The sequence below is a fragment of the Pan troglodytes genome, chromosome 6, assembly GCF_028858775.2.
Source record: "Pan troglodytes isolate AG18354 chromosome 6, NHGRI_mPanTro3-v2.0_pri, whole genome shotgun sequence".
In the NCBI taxonomy this organism is placed as follows: Eukaryota; Metazoa; Chordata; class Mammalia; order Primates; family Hominidae; genus Pan; species Pan troglodytes.
In genome coordinates, this window is record NC_072404.2 from 78533364 (window position 1) to 78547747 (window position 14384).

Here is a 14384-nt window from a genome sequence, read left to right on the forward strand (position 1 = left end):
CATATAATGAGAGCTACTAAACCTAAATTCTGGCCCCTCTTTAGGACCTAATGACATTTGTAGTTTTAGAAAGTTTCCTATTTGAAAACAGCCTGGTTGGAAGTCACTCTTACAAAGAATCAAGAGTGTATTTGGGTGATGGTTTTTAGTTAAAAGATTGGAAAGATCAAAAGCCTCAATATGATGTAGTGGGCAGTTTGGTGTCAGAATTCTGCCTTATACATAGTGAAGCATATAATCCTGGTAAAACATCTGGGGTGATGGGTTTCAGATGGACCCAGAAGGCTTCCAAGGTAATGCCTAAATCTGACCACCAGCACAGTGTTTCCAAAGGTACACTTGTGTCCTGAAACGCCAGACTGGAGTTATAATAGTAATTATTAACATTTACCTAATGCATACCATGCTACATTCAGTGAGGGAGTTTTTATAGTATAACCTATAATTTGTACAACAACCCTGCCTAGTAGGTAATATCATGGTTACTTAACAGCTATGGAAACGAGGGCTCAAAGAGATAAAGTGACTTGTCTGAGGCCTTGTCAATGAGGGAAGGAGCCAGGGTTTAGACCCAGATATCTCTAGTTCCGTGGTTTGGTCTGTTTTCCATATTTAGATGAAGTTTTGTTTATTTTTTTCTTGATAGGAAGTTGGGGAGAGGGAGGAAAGCCTAAGTTCTATAAAAGGTGATGTTCCTGTGGTATTTGTGATTCCTAACTCATGCCTCTCTGTGTGAGATATGTGAGAAAAGTAATTAATCTCAGTGGAGAGAGATTGCAATGTAACCACCCCCCTCTCCCTCAGGCCCGCGCCCCAGCAGGGTAAGAAGGAAGCCTTCTTACTCTGAGTTAACACCAAGCTGCGGATCCTCATCCTTGAATCTTTTTCTTCTAGATGTGATCTGACTTTTCTATTCTGTGTCCTCAGAATTATTCTTTGTATTTCTTTCTACTTCTTCGAGACTTTCAAGGTCCTCTGGTGACAGAGTTTTATGATCGGAAAAGAAGACTAAGACGTAACACATCTTAAATTTGAGTAGCTTTTGGTCTTAATGGCCAACTCTCTTGTACTAATGGTATTTGAAATCAAAGCTATCTTTGTTTTAGGTAACATATTTGAAAAGCAAGTATTTTGACTCTTTATGAATCATGGAGAAGGAAAGCATGAATTGTATCTTTGGCCCTATGTAAAACTTTTAAAAACAAGGAGTATTTTCTTACCTTCAGTGTTGATGCCAAAATATGTTATCCAATCAAGTGTTATATTTCTAGTAAGAAGGAATGCAGAAGGTGATAATTGAGATAAGGCCATAATACTTCTCATTTTTAATATTCTTAGAATCACTTGTGCTATTATGAAATCCCAAACAAGTCACCATCTGGTAACAGCCCATCTGGAAAATGAAGGGCTTGGACTTGAATGTTTCTTAGGCTCCTCCCTCTGGGTCCCATAGTTTTTTAAATTTATGAATAACACAAATACAGTGTCATAAAGGTCTGTAAAGGAGTCTGTAGGTCTGAAGGTAATGCTGTTTTGGAGTCAGTCTGTAACTGATAGGCTCTGTGAAGACATTTATTTATTTTTAATGTTTTTTTTCTTTAAAATTTTGTTTTCATGTAATATGAAGACATTTAAAGGAGAAGGGTAAGATGCATTTATAGTAGGAGGGAGGGGAGTGGTCCATTGTGTGTCAGCCCAGACAACTGCCATCTGTTATGTGATCATTGGTAAAAGGTGACACATGAGTGTTTAATGACCATAGTAGATGTTCAAAAAGCTTGTCTGAAGAATACTCGTGATTGCTTTCCTATCATCCTAGATGCCTGTAAGTATCACAATTACTTTATCACCTGCGTTTGCCTCTTATCAGGTAAAGAAACTGAATCTGACCATCTTAGCTGGGAGGGGACCTTGAGATGAGAGTGAGCTTTGAGGAGCATTTCTACATTAATGGATTGTCATTTAGTGCCTGTTATTGAGAACTACAGATGAAATAGGGAAGAGGCGAGAACTTAGTCTTTATTTCTGACTTGGTTAGAATGAATTAGGTTTGCATCTTATTAGGAAATGGTACTTCCTGAGCAGACAACTTAATGCACAGCTTTCCTGTAATTATGGGAAGATGTTACTCCTTAGTAGAGAGGAAATAATAGGATTTTTTTTTCTGAGACTCCGTTGAAGGCAACTGATCTTTTTACTCGGAGGGTGCAATTATAATACTTTTATAGGAAAGATGTGTAGTTCTAAAACCAAACTGCTTATTCTTTCACTTGCCTGGTTGTAAAACCCAAGTTCTTGTGATGTTTTTCCATACTACCAAAAGAAAGCTTTTAAACTGACACTTAATTTGTTGGATTATGTTTTTAAGTATAAATACATACTGCCTTAGAAGATGCTGAGGTGGCACCTGTCTTGGCAAATGGTTGCACTTTTTGATATGAGAAATTTGAATACGTTTCTTACTTCCCAAAGGGGTTAAAATTATGAAGAAATCAATAAATTACCTCTTATACAACTCTTATACAAAATAGCGCATGTCTTTCTGACCTCTGTAAATGAACTATTTGTTCATGATGTAAGCACTTAGACATGATGTAAAAAAAGTTTTATCATTTACTTACAAGGACATGGTACTTTTTTTTTCTCAATGGAGATTTGGGGGTGGGAAAAGCAAAAGAGGTTGCACAGGTCCTCTCCTTAAGGAGCTTTATTCTGTAATTGGGAGACCAAGTCACAGTGAAACCACTCAGGAACACAAGGAAGTCAGGTGTCGCTAAACCGATAAGCCAAATTATAACTTCCTGAGAAGCACTTTGGGAAAACTTAACCCTTCCCAGGGCATTGAGTTTAATTTCAGTATATCTGACTTCTAGACCATGGAGAATTCTTTAAAAATTTAGGACTTTGTAGTTTAAAACACACAGAGAGCAAAAGGGTTTTAAAAATAGAATACCAATGATGAAAAGTTGATGAGCATTCAGAGAACTCTCAGATTTGGCTCTGACTGGATTTCTAAATCTCCATTTAGTCCATTAGTCTGTCCTTTCTCTGTAGTATCAACTGAGCCAGAGGAAATAGGCTTAAGTGAGCTAGAAGGCATTTTTAGGTTATATGAACTCTTCTAACAGACACCAAGATGAATCATCAAAATAAATCCTGTGGTCTCCCTCCTTAACTGAATTTTAGGTGCCAAAAAGCCATTCATCTTAGGGCAGAATTTCCTAAAGAAAGAGGCAACCTGTTGAGATTGCTTTAGTCACAGGAGAACATCATTTTAGAGGAAAATGGAGGAATTTGTGAATATTTCAAGAGCCTGTTAGTAGACTCTAATCTTGCTGGTAAGGATGGCTTATGTGGGAATGTCTTATGTGGTTTAAAAATCTTTATACAAGTTGATCTGGGTAGGTATTTCTTTTTAGGAATAAAAATTTGCTCTTCTCTCTCTGAAAATCCAGTATGGTGGGAGATTTGTAGTTGACATTGTAAACTGTAGACACCAAAAGTGTCTACTGCTTTCTAGGAAGAAGAGGGATCCATCCCAGTGCCAGGCATTTAAAATTAGAGTGATTACTAGAACTCTGCATGGTTGCATCTGCTTCATGTATTGACATTGTACCTTGGTCTTCCTTGGAGTAAGTGATAGTGGTGCTATAGACTTAAGAGCCCAGGTGACTGAGCCACCCTCTCTTCCCACCTGTCCTGATGGAACAGTCTATCCCAGCCCATGCTCTTTCCTGTTGAGAGTGTTTGCTACCAGAGGCTGGTCCCTTATTTCAGCACGACTTAGACTTACTGCTTTTGTCTGAAGAGCTTTCTCTAAATTTGTTACTAGTAGAAATTAACTTGCAAAGGAGGATTTATAATGGAAAACTTTGATTAAACGGATCCAGTTCAAGTCTCATTTCTGAAGATCTGCTAATTAGTTTTGGATGGAAATCTAGGCCAAAAATCACACAGGTATTTATCCAGCTTGACTCTAGAGCCTACAGGTTTCTGGAAATCAGAGCATTTGAGACACTAATGTAATTTGGGATTTTACTGTCATAATGAAAAGACATGAACTTTGCTATGTGCTCTTTCATACATACTTTTGTTATAATATTTAGATGTCTGCTGGTACCTTGAACTAGTATTAAGAATGTCAGTTAAACCGTTTCTACCTCATACTTCAAAATTTCAAGTTTAACATGTTAATTGGGATTTCATTTGCTTTTGAAAAATTTTGTAGTCATGTGAAGGTTACAAGCTAAGGTATCAAATAAAATTCTTTATATTTTTTTCCTTTTTATGAATTTAAGTTGCATACTACTTTTTCCCCTTGCCTAAAGTATAGAAATAAGAAAAACTGTAAGGAAAGATGGAGGGAATAAAAGATTGGCTTATGATCTCTCTTTGGAATATTGATTGACTTGAATAAGAGTGAGATGCTAGTTTTAACATCAGGTAATTGAAGAACCCCAATCTAGGCTTGTCTGTGTTCAGGAATTACTCACGTATTGTATTGGAAGTATTGGTTTGTAACTGGGATTGGTAAACCTGACACTAATATAATAATGAGTTATATGAAAGGTGTTTTGCTTTTGTTTTATCTTGAGCATTTGGAAACAGGTTTATTGGTGTTTTTCATTTTGTGTCTTTTGAGTCTATACTTTGTTGCTGTGAGCCCTGAATGTTGGGAATAGTGAGCATAAACATCACTTAACTTCAGTGAGATACATCTTTGGAATGTTATGGCCAGTAATAATTTTATCCTAAATGACATTTGTAATTTTAAATAAAAATTTAGTAAAAATTGACTATGAAAAGGACATAGCATATGTATTAGGATTCTCTGGAGAGCAAGTACCAGTAGAATATATATGTGGGTAGATAAGAGGGGATTCATTCGGGGAATTTGTTCACATGATTATGGGGGCTGAGAGGTCCCATAACAAGCCCTCTGCAAGATGGAGACCCTGGGATTCACAGTATGGCTCAGACCAAGTCTGAAGGCCTGAGACTGGGGTAGTCCTCAAGTCCAAAGCCTAGAGAGCCTAGAGTTTAGATGATCAAGGGCAGGAAATTATATCCCAGCTCTAGGAGAGAGAGAGAGACCATTTCGCCTTTCCTCTGTTTTTGTTTTATCTGGACACCCGGCTGATTGCATGGTGCCTGCCCACATGGAGGGCAGATCCTTCCCTACTTAGTTCACTCAGACTCACATGCCAATCTCCTCTGGAAACACCCTCACAAACACACCCAAAGGTAATGCTGTACCAGTTCTCTAGGTATTCTTTAATCCAGTCAAGTTGATACCCTAAATTAACCAACACAGCACATTAACTACCACCTCATAAAATAAAACCGGCAGAGAGAAAATAAGCTGAATGGGAAAAGGAACTGCAATGAAAAGAATGGGCCATAATTCAGCTTGGGTGATCCTGATACCTATAGGAGTCGTTCCATAAAACAGTGACCTTTTATATTTCCCAAAGTAAGAAAATTTTATATGTGTATTTGTGCATGCAGAACTTTATTAAGGGCCATTTAAATCCCATATATTGATAGAGGAGTTAAGAAAGATAAAGTGACAGGAGTGATTCTCAACTCTGGCTCCCATAAATTTCTACAATGTCAGCGATTGAAGAATGAGGGAGCACATCTTTCCTTTAATAAGGCCTAGCCAGTACACTTTTGGTAGTTGATGAGGGTAGGACAGAACTCCCTTTCTTTATTTGAAACTGTGTATTTTTGTGCTGATTAAATTTTACATTTTTCCCTCTTGTGATGATATAAAGTTATCTGCATGTGGCCAGATCTCAGCTAAAGAACATGAAATAAGCCTCTGTACATTCTGCATTCTAATCTCTGTTCACAGCAATCTTGTATCCACACAAGTCTGTACATGACAGGTAATGAGTGGGAAGTGGGAGGAGATGGGTGTCTGTGTGGTTTGCAATGGTGGTGGTGGGGAACTGAGCAGATGGTTGTGATAGCCACATGCTGCGTGATTCCCGTGGGAGTTGATGGTGGTGACAGGCGACTCACAATGTGCTATTTACAGTTTGGGTTTGCAGTCTTTCAGTGACATCTGAATGCTCTTTAGCAACTGCTTTCATTACTGCCTTTCGAGGAGCTGTTAATTGAAAATGAAATTGTGGGTGGGCTTTAAGACAGGCAGACGCAGGCAATTCTGTGTGGTAAATGTTGCTTGAGAACTGTTGGATGTCTTCATGCCCAATTTGTAATTCATTTTCTAAGACTGTAAAAGCCAAAGGTGCATTTGGAGATTCAGTTATGTATATACATAGGCAGAGCTGAATGTCACACCTTGCCCAAAGGGTCAAACATACAGTTATTGGTATGGGTGCTGTGGTTCACGCCTGTAATCTCAGCACTTTGGGAGGCTAAGGTGGGAGGATTGCTTTGAGCACAGGAATTCAAGACCAGCCTGGGCAATATGATGAGACCTTGTCTCTAGAGAAATAAAAAAATTAGCTGGGCATGGTGACGCATGCCTGTTGTCCCAGTTTCTTGGGATGCTGAAGTGGGAGGATTGCAAGGGCCCAGGAAGTTAAGGCTGCAGTGAGCCATGTTCGCGCAACTGCACCCCAGCCTGGGCAACAGAGCGAGGTCCTGTCTCCAAAAAAGAAAACCACACAAAACACCTATTTGTCTGGAAACCAACCTAGGGGAATGCTTGGCAATCCCAGCTGCCTGCTCATGTCTTACCTTTGTGTAGTTCTCTTTAAATGTATACAACTGTGTGAGGTTCTTATGTAAAATCTGCTGACATCTTGTAGTGTTCTCTGTGAGTTTATCATAGGACTTCATCCTCCTTTCTTCCTTTAGCTCTTCATAAAGTTACTATGCAGGAGTAAATGGTTATTTGTTCTCTTGAACTTTGGGATACATTTTTCCTTCCGTATCCAAGGAGGATTCTTTCCAGGACTCCCCATGGATACTAAAAGCTGTGGATGTTCAAGTTCCTTAAATAAAATGTTATAGTATTTTTATGTAACCAACACACATCCTCTCACAAACTTTAAATCATCTCTAAATTATTTATAATACCTAGTACAGTGTAAAAGCTATGCAATTTGTTATTATATTGCATTGTTTAGGCAATAATTACAAGAAAAAGAGCCTGTGCATGTTCAGTATATAAGCAACCATTGTAGGCCACATTTTTGGTCTGCCATTGGTTGGATCCATGGATACAGAGGGCCAACTGTATCATATTCAAGTTCTTACATATAACTTTGTTTCTTGTAAACGTTTTCATATGATACAACTCTGTTAAAGGCAGTTGGAGCCCAGAGGCAAACAAGAGAAGGAAGAGAGAGGGTGGATTTTATTGGACTTTGACAGTGGTTGATGATCTTGATTCTCTTATGGCTGCCCCCAGCTGCAGGATTGTGATTTGTTTCTTATCTTCAGAGTTGTTTGCTAAAGCATTAGTAGCATTACTGAAATGGTAGCTTTTGTAAATGTTTATATGTTGAATTGTTTTATTGCCCATAGCTTTGCACAGAAATCTTGTGCTGAACAAGGAATGACCTCCCTCTTGGAAGTGCTGTTAACTCTCTTTTTAATTAAATATGAATATAGATACAATATAACTGCATTTTTTTAGTTTTCCCTTGAACATTTCAGTGAATACTATCTGGGACAAAACCGTGCTGAATTATACGCTTTCACTACTATCACTCTTTGCTCTTAGAGAGCCCCCGAGGCTTGGGGTGAGGAGACACACCCCTTGCTGTACTTAACCCTCAGTCCCATTAGACCTGCTTTGCCACAGGAACCCAGCTGTTTTAATGCATTTGAGTTGCTGCTGGGTCCTAATGATGTTTAAAAGAACCTGTCTTGATATTCTAAATGAACTCTGGAGCATTGCCTATTGATGCAAGTGTTGATGATTTTATATCAGGCAGATATAACTTTGTTATTTACTCTGGGGCTTTTTACACCTAGGGGTGTGCATCCTCACACCAGTGCTCACAAAGACACACACAGGAGCAGAAACCAAAATAGCTCACAAATGTGGGCAAGTCCTGTGGGGGACCACCTTATGTCTCTCAGGAGGCCTGATGAGCTGTGCCATGTGGCCTTCTGGAACATTATACCTGCATTCATTGATCACAGCTCTGCAGAAGCTGCCACTTCTCCTTTGTGCCTGCCTGCAGTGACGCTGATGTAGCAGGTCATTCTGTAATCACTGTTTGCACCTGCATTTGCTCAGGAAGTGTTTGCTCATACATCTTGAAATCATGTAGTACAAACCTGGACAGGTCCTAATTGCTGGTGATGGTTCTGAGAGGCTGAGATTGGCTATAATTAGATGGAGAAGCAATTAGCTACATATTCTGAGTAGGGAACATACAGAATAATGTTTCTCAAAGGGTGGTCTTTGAACCCCTATGTCAGAGCAACTGTGGATCTTTTGTTAAAATGCAGATTCCCAGGTAATCACCTTGGCATAGTCCGTTGGGTGGGGGTCAGGGTGTGGCAACAAGGAACTGGAGTTCCTTCAGTGACTCCAGTACAGGTGCTGCAGGAGCCATATTTTTAAATAAACTGTACTTATTTTTTTTTTCAATTAAAAATTGCAATATTGTTAGCAAAACTTGGGAAGAATCGTAAAATTGTAACAACATATCTTGCGGAAATTAATTTTATCAATAATTGGATCATATTTTTGTTCTGTACATTTACTAACTGAGTTATCTTCCAAAATGTATTGGCAAGAAAGAAATGTTTCTGCCAGATGATGTAGACATTATATAACAAAAAATGATGTTTTCAAAATAGCTACTTTTTCTAGGTGTTTACTAGAATGGACCTGATAGAATAATTGTATTCTAGTATTTTCTCCTTAGGCCCACTGGCCCACTCAAATAATAGCTGTTTATAAAGATGCTAACCGGAGTTTTTTATTTTTCATTTTTTTAAAGTTCTAATTTCTTGTTTTTTCCCATCTGTAGACAATGATGATGAGCTCTTAAGGTTTATACATTTTTTGAACCCTTCAAATTACAAAAGTTGGTGATATTTGGTACTGGGGGTCAAGTGTGAAAGAAATCTGAAAATATTGCCCATATCAGTGGAGACTAAAGGCCATTTGTTATTTTCTTCATTACCAGCAAAGCTTCAGTTTAATAAAAATATAATTGAATTTACGATTTTGATTCCACAAATTCAAAAAGAAATATTTTCCTTTCTAAAGCCAAACAGAATAAAAATTCTCATAAGAATTTTTGTTTAAGTAGCAAAACCTATTCTTAGGATTTAACAATTGCCTGAGGTTTGTCAACAGTAGGTAGCATTCTTTTTTTATATATTGCTATGAGGCCAAAAATGCTATTTTCCTGGAGATTAGTGCAAAATAATCTACCGAATAGTTGCTAATGAAATTATCATATGAGAAAGATTATTAATAATGACTTTTGATTTTAAAAAATACTATCATCAAATTTTCCTAAGAAATGATGATGAGAAAAGCAGTTTTGAAATACAAAGCTGGGTGGTAGTGGGCCTGGTGTGCACTGCTGGAAGGTTGCATGGTACTTTGTGAAACTTCAGCAGCCCACTTGCATAATTTATCATTACCTGTCCCCTACCTCTCTCTACTTAATTCTGAATCTGTATTTCTCAGATAAACACGGCAGTAGGAAGGATAGGGAAAGGTGTTGAGGGGATGTGATTATATGGATGTTTTTGAAGGGGAATATATTGGTGTCATGGGATCCTTGGGATGTCGTCTTGCCAGCTGGAATCCTCTGTGGCAGGGGTACCTTCTGTCTGAGTATTGCTCATGCTCACTGGGCACTGGGCTTGTTCTGCCCAGTTGGCCCAGCAGGCTGCACTTGGCTCATGCTACTGGCCCAGATCCCACACCTGCCAAGGGCGAGCCAGGCGTAGAGTGGCAAGGGGTGTGTGGGTGAGTATATTAGTTCTTTTTCACGCTGCCAATAAACACATACCCAAGACTGGGCAATTTATAAAAAAAGAGGTTTAATGGACTTACACTTCCACATGGCTGGGGAGGCCTCACAATCATGGCAGAAGGCAATGAGGAGCAGGTCACATCTTACGTGGATGGTGTCAGGCAAATAGAGCATTTGTGCAGGGAAACACCTGTTTTTATTTTATTATTTTATTTTTTATTTCTTTGAGACAGAGTCTTGCTGTGTCACCCAGGTTGGAGTGTAGTGGTGTGATCTCAGCTCACTGCAACCTCTGCCTCCTGGTTTAAGCGATCCTCCTGCCTCAGCCTACCAAGTAGCTGGGACTACAGGCACCTGCCACCACGCCCAGCGAATTTTTGTATTTTTAGTAGAGGCAGGGTTTCACTTTGTTGACCAGGCTAGTCTTGAACTCCTGACCTCGTGATCCGCCCGCCTCGGCCTCTCAAAGTGCTGGGATTACAGGCGTGAGCCACCGCACCTGGCCTGAAACTCCTGTTTTTAAAACCATCAGATCTCTTGAGAGTTACTCATTATCACGAGAACAGCATGGGAAAGACCCCCATGATTCATTTACCTCCCACTGGGTTCCTCCCACGACATGTGGGAATTCTGGGAGTTACAATTCAAGATGAGATTTGGGTGGGGCTACAGCCAAGCCATTATCAGTGAGTGAGCCTGGGGTATGGCCACTGCTCACAGCCAGGCATGCCTGCTGCTGCGGCAGGGTGGGCAGCCCCAGGCACCAGAACAGGTGCTGGCTCCATGCAAGGCTGTGGCTGGACAAGATGTACTGCATGTGGCTTCCACTGTGGGCACCCCTGTCTGGATGAGGGCAACAAGGTGGCACCCAGAAGCTTGGAGATACCAGGAACCACAGAGCCCCAAAGAGGGTGTCACAGCCCTGCCTCAGGGAGCCCCTAGGTCTGGGCTCCCTAAAGGGCCGCAGCTCTTCTCTCCTTCTCATTAACTGCAATGTGGCGAGCAGGGGGGAAAGTGTGTTTCAGCCCTGTTTGTGTTACAGCTCATCAGTGCTGCCATTCAACAGGTCTCGAGTTCATGTCCCATGCCTAGGAAGAATGAGGTACAGCAGACAACTGGAGTATGAGCAAGGCAGAGAGGAGCTTTATTTGATCCACAGAACAGCTCCCAGGAGACCTCAAGTGGGTAACTCCTTTCCACAGGCAGGTCATCCCTATGAGTGTCCAGCTCTCAGTGGAGAGGTGAGCCGCAGTGGTAGCTCCTTTCTGCAGCTGGTAGTCCGATGTCTGTTTGAGCCTGGCTGAGTCTCGGGTTTTTATGTGCTTAGAAGGGAAGAAGTACATGTTGACTGGTCCATGGGAAGGGAAGAAGTACATGTTGATTGGTCCATGGGCAGGCCTGGAAAAAGCACCATCCGATTGGCCAAATGGTCATCAATGAAGTCTTCACTCTGGGCGGCAGACTCCACCGGGAACTGGCACCCTGGCCACTAGGCTTCAAGTTGTCCCTGGCTTGAAGGTGGAATTTCACTGGGGACCTGTCCCTTTCTGCCCCGAAACCTGTCTGCCTCCCACCATCAATGTGCCATCCATGGCACTCAGGCTGTTGATGCCAAGGGACACCTGTAGGCCCACGCTGAGCCACCTTCAGTCCTACCTTGGCCTCCCTCTTGTGCTCATGGGTGCCCAAAATCTGGAGGGGGTGCTGAGGTGGCAGGGGGCTGGCGTGTCAGTGCCACCCGAGTGCATGCATGCCTGGCCAGGTTGTGACAGCACTCAGGCTTAGCCTCAATTTTCCTCTGAAATCAGAGTGGGCTCCAGGTATGGGGAGAAGCCAGGTATGGGGAGAGGCCAGGTAGCGAGAGTAGGCACTTCCAAGACTGCTCGGGCAGGGGCACTTCCCCAGGTGCCTGAGAGCTCAGGGATGCCTGGGTCTGGAGCCACAGCTGGGCAGCTGCATGTGTGCCCAGGAGCATGAATCTCCCTCTCTGCCAACTCAGTGGAGGGTGGGGCTCCTGCCTGTTCCTGGCCCCAGCCGGCTCCTCAGAGCATACAGCCCCGGCTGCAGCCAGCATCTTGGCAGCGGCTGCTCCAGACAGGCTGCCGCTGCCATCACTGGGACCATGTAGGGAGTATATTAGGGCTGCCCCATGGTTCTCCAGATAGACTAAGGAGACAAATTGACATAGTACAGTATTAGAAGGAAAGAATGTGGAGTTTAAAAACCGTTTTCATGGTCATTCTGCCTCTGCTCTTCTCTTCCCCCTTTCAAACTGAGCAGACCCATATTTCTCCTTTCATCTCTGTCCTTGAGCCTACCTTCAGCTCTTTGGCTTTCATTTTACTCCCTCCTTCCACCCAGTGTCTTTTGCTAGCTTCTTGACCCAGCCAGGATTGCATGGGACATCACTTAGATCTGCCCTCAGAGTCACAAAATGCCTTTGCTTCCTGTTTCCTTGTTCCTTTTACTGTGCTGGTTCTTTTCGGTAAACTTTTAGATTTATCATCTCTAGATTAGTGTAGCATTATTTAGCTCATTGCTATTGTACTCTGGTTTACAAAATTTCAGTGACCATCCACAGCCATCTAAATAAGATTGAAGCCTCTTAGTATAGGACATTTTATGCCCTGACTAATCCTGCTGCAATGTACCTTCCCAGTTGCCTTTCCCACTCTCTGTAAACACCAAGCTGCAACTACAACTGCTATTTGGATGAACCTTGTGTTTTCTCCACATTCCTGTGCCTGTGCTTAGGCTATTTTCTTTGTTTAGAATATTCTTTTTTGACATATTTGTCTTCCAGTGACTAGTTCAGACCCACTTCTTCCTTGAAGTTTTTATGATCTTTTTCCTTGTAAGTAATTGCATTGTCTTCCCAACTCTCATGATCCTTTGTTTATAACAAGGGTCACCCCAGAATTTATCAGCTAATTTAGGACATTACTGGGAATGAAAGGGGGAACCATTAATAATTACCTTGGAACAATAAGCATAAATCAGGACTTCCTGAAAAACTGGGATATATAGTCACTCTGTAATTCACTTTTGGCCTTTTTCATACCATACTCTGTTTTGAGTTGGATGTATACATTTTCTTCTTTCCACTGAAATGTTGAGCTCCTCGAGGACCTCACTGTGTGACACAGCAAGGGGCCTAGGCTTATGTCACATATTGGGAAACAACACCCTTAAAACCACTGCTATCCTTTACTCGAGGATACCCTTCTCATATTTATAGTTTCCATTCATGTCTCTTTCCAGTCTTTTCTCTATATGCTAGCCAGAGTGATCTTTTAAAAATATACATATGATCATATTATTCCCACAAGTAAATCCTCTCAGCTGCTTCTCAGGGTATTCAGATTGAAAATCACTCCCATCATCTGCAGTGCCCAGTTATCCAGTGCTGTTTCTTCAGCTTCATGTCATGCTCCCCTTGCTTACTGGCTCCAGCTCCCGACCTTCCATTCCCTCCCACATGCCAAGTTCCTTCGTACCCTGGACACCTTATGCTATCCTCTTTGGATGAAATGGTTCCCCCTCTGTTTTTTGAATGATGAGATCCTTCTAGTCCTTTAGGCTTGAACTGAAATGTCATCTTTCATAGGGGCTTTTCTCGACCATATGGTTTATTTAACTCAGGACCTGCCATTTGTCTTCTGTGTTTTGCACTCACCTTTTTAACTTCCTAACACCACATTTATAATTATAGATTTTTCTTTCTATGTCCTTCCTTATGTCTGCACCTTCTGCTGCACTCCAAGCTCTACTGAGGAGAGGTATCACCTCCACCACAGTGTTTGTAGCACATTGCCTGGCACACAGAAGGTGGCACTCAATAATTAAAGTTGAGTGGTTGAAGGTTTGAATAATTTTTGCAATGGATGACATTGCTGATTCCACACTCCTGTTACATTCCAACTTTAATTGGCTACAAAAAAAAGCACACACACAGACACAGACACACACACACACACACACACAAACAATCCAGACCCCAATACAATATGACTGTTGTCTTCTCTCTCTGGGGATATGCAATGTAAAATAAGATACTGATGAGCGCATGCTGCACACCAAGCAAAAATTTATCCCAAGCAACCCCTGCGCCCTGCGTGGACCGTGTCTGCTGTTCTCCCATGGAATCTATCAGCAGTTTGTCTTCCCAGGGTTGTAGCCTGTCAGGATGGTAGAATTGCTAGTGCAGCCAGGAAAAGCTGACCTAGGAAAACCATAGCCTTCCATCTTTTTAGAGGTAATCCAAAAGAGACTAGACAAGCAGAAGGACGGAGAGGAAAGTTGGTGGGAGTGAGGTGAAATTCACTGAGTACTCTTTTATATGCAAATATTTGTGTGGGGCTCTACTTTTTTTACCATGAGTACAAACTCTTTTTAGTATCAATGCATGAATAGCGTGTCTTTTCACTGAAAAATTATTGTCCCACGTGCCCTCGG

The 14384-nt window shown here is 41.4% G+C and overlaps 1 protein-coding gene across 20 annotated transcripts in view; it reads left to right on the forward strand.

Moving 5' to 3' along the window:
• The window catches only part of AUTS2 (activator of transcription and developmental regulator AUTS2), a 1182725-nt gene that overhangs the window by 300982 nt on the left and 867359 nt on the right, over positions 1-14384 (forward strand). The window lies entirely within an intron of this gene.